Source organism: Oncorhynchus mykiss, chromosome 17, assembly GCF_013265735.2.
Source record: "Oncorhynchus mykiss isolate Arlee chromosome 17, USDA_OmykA_1.1, whole genome shotgun sequence".
Classification (NCBI taxonomy): Eukaryota; Metazoa; Chordata; class Actinopteri; order Salmoniformes; family Salmonidae; genus Oncorhynchus; species Oncorhynchus mykiss.
The window spans coordinates 51,947,074-51,954,976 of record NC_048581.1 but is presented as its reverse complement, the minus strand read 5'-3'; the positions used below and the strand labels follow the sequence as shown (position 1 = coordinate 51,954,976).

The following is a 7,903-nucleotide window of genomic DNA, read 5'->3' as shown; positions in this document are numbered from 1 at the left end:
TTTGAAAATGGCATTTGATAATGCCTTTATACCAGTAGATAGGCTTGGGCCTATTGGGGAGAAAAAGGCATAAAAAGTACAACAACACAAGATTTGTTCAAGACTAATATGTTAGTCCAGAATCGTAACATGGTGTTTGTGTGTTCACAGATGAAATGTCACATTTATTTACATATGTATTTTCTTATGATCCTAAAGATACGCACGTTCAACCTTTTGGCAGCTATCTGGCTCCATACACTGGCCCCGACAAACGCATTCAGTCCAAAAGGTGGCAAGTCTAATGGTCCCTTTATGGACGCTGTAGTCTCGTTCTTAATTAGCTTAACTAGCTATTGAGCTAGTTCTGAGCAAAAAAAAATGTCTGATGACCCTAATGCTAATGACCCTGTTAAAAATCTGGTATGTGGTTCTCGGTAACGGACTGATGGCTCATGACGAGAGGCGGGATGTGTGTTGTGCACCTCCAATCAAGTTGATTTGCGAATTTTCATCTAGATTGGTGTCTAATTGGCATAGATATGATGGTAGGGAGATTTGAATTTAACATTGAGCTTCAACCAATACCTATATATCGCCCCCACAATAATTTGTTACCTCGATTGTTTCAACGTTCTCTGAGGATGTTACAATACGTAGCCTACGGTACAGCCAATAAGTCTCAGGATAACAGTCATTTTTTGTTGCATTTGAGGCTGTGTGATTGCTATCCACGAGTCAATCAGCAGCCAAGGTCGCCATGGATACAGCAGGAGACCTAACTGCACAGAGGAGACAGCTCCCTGCCTTTGTGCATGGGGGATGGAGGAACTATCCTCTTCTGCCTCCTACTGGTCCATAAGGTGTAAATGCTGGGATGAATTGGCAAACCAATGATGATGTCATACATACAGGCTGTACTCAGCTGACTTTTCTACCATTCTTTTATGTTGTATAGATGCATTGTTCCTTAGAAAAATAAAGACACCACATAATGTATTGACAAGGAGACAACAAATAAGCCCTTTTTAGAGTAACATATTTCTTGCTAAATCCAAAATAACCAAGCTTTTATTGCCTGATTTGATGTGATGTCAGAATCAGACAACATCAGACTTGCTAAACCACAGCTGCACACATAGACACAGGCCACGCCAACATCAGGACCCGTAGTGATAAAGAGTCATATGGAAGGGCAGAACATGTATTACCAAACATGACCACATAGTGGTGCTGCTTTCCTCCTGTTTAAAACAGATGTCAAATCCAGCTTTCACTGTGGTCACTTCTTATCAGCACTGGCTGACAACTCTCACGCACTGCCAGCTGTGTGTGTGTGTGTGTGTGTGTGTGTGTGTGTGTGTGTGTGTGTGTGTGTGTGTGTGTGTGTGTGTGTGTGTGTGTGTGTGAGAGAGAGAGAGAGAGAGAGAGAGAGAGAGAGAGAGATATAGCATAAACCCTGGTATGCTGATATAAGCTATGCAGGCTCTAGATTGCAGGATAAAACAGGTGTTTGTTTCAAGTGTTTGAAAAATGCAAAATTCTCCAACTTCAGGAGTGGGGATCAGCCCCCCTATGGACCATCCCCTCTAAAATAATGGGTGCATGACGCCCTTGGGTTCCTTTAACATTTATTTAATAGGGAATAGTATTTAGGAATGTTAGTTTGTCTGGTTGCAGATTTTCACAGCTCTGGGGGTTTCTAACTGGGCTAGTGGGATCTCTAGGTTTGCTCAGCAGCAGTCACTGTGGATCATTTACGTATGGGTAAAGACAAGAAAAGAGGGCGCTGTTACTTACATAAGCTGTCCGCCAGAGGTCACGTTCCTACAAGTAATTCTCACGCTCCCCTCCAGCCACACACACACTGATGAGAGAGGGCGATGCGCAGCCGATCATCAAAACCTAAAACCTCAGCAACTCGCTTACAAAATAAGCGGGTTTTGGTGGCGAGAGCTGCTGTCTGTATTATTCAACAATTAGGGACGCGGGCGCCCTTTCGATTTGGTTAATGACAGATATATCGACAATATCAGACACCGGATACCACTGCCGAGGAATTGTTTGATATATTTTGGAATCATTATTTGAGCAGACTGAAAGCAGAATAATTAGAATATTATGGCACCAGTCCGTTGGCGGCCATAGATCTAGAGCAGGTAAGGGATTTTTCACCTGGAATTAACTATCAATGTCCACATACGTTAGCCTACAAATCAGATTACATATGTGTGTTTTGTTGCATGATGTGTTTCGTGAGCAGTGAAGTTCGTAGCTCGTGTCTACTTGCAGTAAAATATCGACTGCGCTATATTGCTGCTTGAGCAGTGACGCTGTTTGGTGGCCGATGAAGCACAGTAGGCTATTGCTACGACTATTTTATACAATTCTAGTTATGAGAGAAATTATAATAAATCCCCTAGGCCTAGTTTGTGGGCAATATAAAAGCAATTAATCAAAGTGTAGGCCAACCTTAATGTGGTGTTACAATGTTGCAAACCTCAGCCATGCTATGGCTACAATAGTCAGTGTGACAAGTTAGATGGGCGCTACAGCGTAATAAACCACGCAGTGGTTGCACCAGCAAGCTATCTGCTGTGGCATTGTTTTGATGTCAAAGCTGTCAAATTTGTACGTAGTTGTATGCATCCGGCCATGTCATAAAATAGCCAACAAACAGTGATAACAAGCAGCTGCTGGTGTCCTAGGTTGCTGGGCTAATGGTGAACATGTATATATAGTAGGGCTATTGGAGTTTTGACTGAGAAGGGGTGTATTCATTCCGCCAAACAGTTGGAAATGTTTTGCAACTAAATCGAGAGTTTCTATTTGACAAATTCAGGTAGGTCCCTCCCCGTTTCGTTCTATTAGCTTCCGTTCGACAAACTTTTTGCAACTGAGTAGGCAGAATGAATACATGGCATGGCACATTTGTGACCAGCTCGTGCACGTTATACGGTAGGCATGTAATAAGCAATTGTAAAAACGTGGCTTAATTATGAACAATCTGCAGACAATTTGCCAAGTTGTCAGAAGTATTTTGTAAGTTACAGAGAAGAAACGAGAACGAAAGGTTGTCAATTTATCCTCACACATCACCACACACCTGTCTAATGTTCTGTCTGTACTAATGAAAACATGCAGTCTGGCGGCTATGCTTGTCTCAGCCTCATGTGCCGCCTGATCCCGTGAGGCTATGCAATATGACCATACGTATTTGTAATAAACTTTATGGAGGCTGGTGTTATCCTTTATATCCATGCGACCTTTGTTATATGGGATCCAGATGCCCCAACCCAGAACTCTCTCTCTCTCTTTTCTCTCTCTCTCAAACTGCAGCTGCTGTAACTCCCAGCCCTGTAACAACTGACATAGGATCAGTTCTCCCAACACCAGTCCTATCCTTAAAGTCTTTTTTTTTTTTCAATCATCTCAGTAGGAGTGTTGATCTACATAATAATCTGACCTAATATTATAATAAATAAACATCCTATCACTCATACGCTTGATAAATGCAGGCCCTGGTCTAACGTGGCATAACGTTGAGTTCATATTTCTCAGTCTGTTGAACAGACCAGACCCTGCATCAGGGCCAATTCCACTTTGAGTGATGCTGAGACTCCAACAAAATGTTTACTTTAATATGTATGCCAAACCGAAACCAATGATTTGTAAAGTTAACCAAACCACACAACTCTATCCACAAGGATTTATTTGAACAATTTCCCCACAGAAAATTTTACAAAAACACATTTACTTAAAGAACTGTGCAGATGCAAGGTGTGGATATAGAATGACGATTTGTGTTGTTTGTGCCGTCATTCTGTTACCAAACTTTGCATTTGGACTGTACTTCGGCAAGAATGTGTCTTTGTCAAATTTTCTGTGGAAATTGCTACAAGTAGTCTTTGACACCCTCTAATTCCATTCTGGGATCAACTGTCCCATTGTTCTGCTCAGAGCAGAGGAAGTGACGCTTATCATCTCTACGATTGGTTATAGCTTCACTTTTATTATACAGTAGCTGTACTGGCAGAGGTTAGTACTGGCAGAGGTTAGTACTGGCAGAGGTTAGTACTGGCAGAGGTTAGTACTGGCAGAGGTTAGTACTAGTAGAGGTTAGTACTGGAAGAGGTTAGTACTGGCAGAGGTTAGTACTGGCAGAGGTTAGTACTGGCAGAGGTTAGTACTGGCAGAGGTTAGTACTGGCAGAGGTTAGTACTGGCAGAGGTTAGCCCTGTCATGTCAGGTAGGGTAACTGCCACTAATAAAGTTGCTTATTAGAATTCAGAAAATATCCACACCTCCCACTCCATGAATAATGCCTCTCCTATCCTCTGTTGGCTTTCTGTCGTGAAGCCTTGTACACCGAGTGTACGAAAAACATTAGGAACGCCTACTCTTTCCGTGACATAGACTGACCATGTGAAAGCTATGATCCCTTCTGGATGTTAAATACACTTCAATCAGTGTAGATGAAGGGGGTTTATTTTATTTTATTAGCATCTCTTTTTTTTGTCTCCATTTGGACATATCTTCCAAAAGTCCTTAAACATTAAAATACAATATATAATACAATCACATGTTCACATATAAACACACTGTTACAAACAACAGACATAATACACTGACATATTGACCAGATGAATACTCTTAACAGTCTGAAAAAATAGATTGAGGAACCAATCTACCATATTCCCTGCACAATCTTCAAATTGAGTATATTTAAGTGGTTCTAAAGTATTATTTGAGTTTCTAAATTGAAGGAGAGGAAAGAGGTTAAAGAAGAATTTATAATCCTTGAGACATTTGGGCTCCCGACTGGCGCAGCGGTCTATGGCACTGCATCTCAGTGCTAGAGGCATCACTACAGACCCTGGTTTGATTCCAGGCTGTATCACAAACGGCCATGATTGGGAGTCCCATATGGCAGCGCACAATTGGCCCAGCGTCGTTAGGGTTTGACCGGGGTAGGCCGTCATTGTAAATAAGAATTTGTTCTTAACTGACTTGCCTAGTTAAATAAAATATAAAGGCATGGATTGTGTACGTGTGCTTTTCAGAGGGTGAATGGGCAAGACAAAATATTTAAGGGCCTTTGAACGGGGTATGATAGTAGGTGCCAGGCGCACCGGTTTGTGTCAAGAACTGCAACACAGTTTGGTTTTTCATGCCCAACAGATTCCTGTGTGTATCAAGAATGGTCCATCACCCAAAGGACATCCAGCCAACTTGACACAACTGTGGGAAGCATTAGTCAACATGGACCAGCATCCCTGTGGAATGCTCTCAACACCTTGTAGAGTCTGTGCCCCGACGAATTGAGGCTGTTCTGATGGCAAATGGGGGTGCAACTCAATATTAGGAAGGTGTCCCTAATGTTTTATATACTCAGTATATAAGGTCCTATATTAGGCCCTACAGCACAGCACTGTAGTGGTTTAGTAGTCTTCCCTACACAACAAAACTAGCTGGTCCGACTACATTACAGCAACTTTTTGCTAATCTTAGGTCCTAACCTTTGTTTAGTGGGAGGGGCTGTAGCCTAAGTGATCTACCATGAGTGATAATGTCAGTCAACCACACTGTACACCACATAGGCTTTATACCAGAGGATTGACCAATGGAGCAACCTGCTGTATGTAATTACGCTGTAACAAACTACTACTTGTCTCTCCTATTGTTTTATTTGTTTGGAAAAACCGATAGGCTACAGTAATAGTAGTTACCCTGCCTGGACTAATGCTGACCAATGTGAAGCGTTGCCATGGTTTCGATCAGCACACTAACTCCTCCTACTGTGGACCTGAATACAGTGTAGAGAGAAGTGCGGACTAATTCTCTGCCTGAATGAGTTCATATTGACATTGACTGTATTCAATCCACTGTACGGATACATGCAGATGCACACACTCACATCTGTGGGTATGCATGTGCATCGAATAGAGTGAGAGAGCTGCCATGAGATTCATTCTGGTGGGAGAGGAGGAGGAGGGAGGTGTGGTGCTGGTAAAAGTGTGACGGATCATTGCAGCGTCACAACTCTGGACCAGCCCTGCATGGCATCAGCTGGCAGCAGTAGAAAAGGTTGCAACTATGGTGGCACACATCAGCCTAGTTTGTGTGTTATGGTGTCCGTGTGTGGGGTTGGTGGGGGGAGGGGTGGGGCCCATGTGGCGATGACAGCAGCCCCTTTGTCTCTGGCCTGCCAAGCCGTGTGAACGTGTCTGTCTTACCCTCCTCACGTGACACACGCGTCCTTTGTTCTTCCAATCTGGGACACCCCCCTCGAATTGAATGGGATTACATCCCTATGGGGACAGATTCCAGGGGGTTGGATCTGGCCTTGGTCCCACTTTCCCTAACCACCCCCTCTTCATCCCTCTCCAATCCAAACAATGTGTCCCGCCTCCATCTCCACCCCTTCCGTCCCATCTCCTCATATCCACTCTGGGTTGCTCCCCCCCCCCCGGGCTACAGGCCATGCAGTCTGCCCCCTGTATAGAGGATCCATCTCCACCCCCACCATCTCATTGATCCCACTCTGGTCTGCTCCGCCCCGGGCTACAGGCCAGGTCCTGCTGTCTCCTCACCCTGGGACCCAAATGACTGACACTTGCTGAGATTGAAGGACAGTCAATGCATGGACAGTATAAGCAAGAATGGATTGAAGGGGTCTCGTGGAAAAATCATACAACATCTTCTCGGAGGGAGAGCCATTACAGCTGTTCTTTCTGACCACTCGGCGTGTGTGTGTGTGTGTGTGGAACATTTCTACACTCCAAAATGTCCAGAAATTTCACCAAAACAAAGCTGTGTGTGTATGACTCTCCATCTGCTGAGGTCTGGAGCTGAGCCTGTGTTTATATACACGTTTGGGTCTTAGTTGGCTAATTTATTAAAGGACACACTCACGCCTTAGCGGTCTCGTTCATTACAGTGATGGTGATCTACACTGAGTGTACAAAACATTAAGACAACCTTCCTATTATTGAGTTGCACCCCCCCCTCCCCTTTTGCCCTCTGAGCAGCCTCAATTCGTCAGAGTATGGAATCTACAAGGTGTTGAAAGCGTTGACTCCAATACTTCCCACAGATGTGTCAAGTTGGCTGGATGTTCTTTGAATGGTGGACCATTCTTGATACACACAGAAAAGTGTTGAGTGGGAAAAACCCAGCAGTTCCAGTTCTCGACACACTCAAACCGGTGCGCCTGTCACCTACTACCATACCCGGTTCAAAGGCACTTAAACATTTACATCCTTCTTTAACCAGTTTCCTCCCCTTCATCTACACTGATTTGAAGTGGATTTTATTTCACTTTTTTATTTCACCTTTATTTAACCAGGTAGGCAGGTTGAGAACAAGTTCTCATTTACAATTGCGACCTGGCCAAGATAAAGCAAAGCAGTTCGACACATACAACAACACAGAGTTACACATGGAGTAAAACAAACATACAGTCAATAATACTGTATAAACAAGTCTATATACGATGTGAGAAAATGAGTTGAGATAAGGGAGGTAAAGGCAAAAAAAGGCCATGGTGGCGAAGTAAATACAATATAGCAAGTAAAACACTGGAATGGTAGATTTGCAGTGGAAGAATGTGCAAAGTAGAAATAATGGGGTGCAAAGGAACAACATAAATAAATAAAATAAATAAATAAATACAGTAGGGAAAGAGGTAGTTGTTTGGGCTAAATTATAGGTGGGCTATGTACAGGTGCAGTAATCTGTGAGCTGCTCTGACAGTTGGTGCTTAAAGCTAGTGAGGGAGATAAGTGTTTCCAGTTTCAGAGATTTTTGTAGTTTGTTCCAGTCATTTAACAAGTGGCATCAATAAGGGATCATAGCTTTCACCTGGATTCACCTGGTCAGTCTGTCATGGAAAGAGCAGGTGTTCCTAATATTTTGTATACAA

At 43.3% G+C, this 7,903-nt stretch overlaps 1 protein-coding gene across 1 annotated transcript in view; it reads left to right on the top strand.

The window, feature by feature from the left end:
- The first annotated feature begins 1,862 nt into the window (after positions 1-1,862).
- pik3c2b (phosphatidylinositol-4-phosphate 3-kinase, catalytic subunit type 2 beta) overlaps positions 1,863-7,903 on the top strand; it is a 68,914-nt gene continuing 62,873 nt past the window's right edge. The window contains exon 1 of the mRNA XM_036950085.1: positions 1,863-2,138. The gene's annotated coding sequence lies outside the window, so the exon portion shown is untranslated. The remainder of the gene's footprint in view (positions 2,139-7,903) is intronic.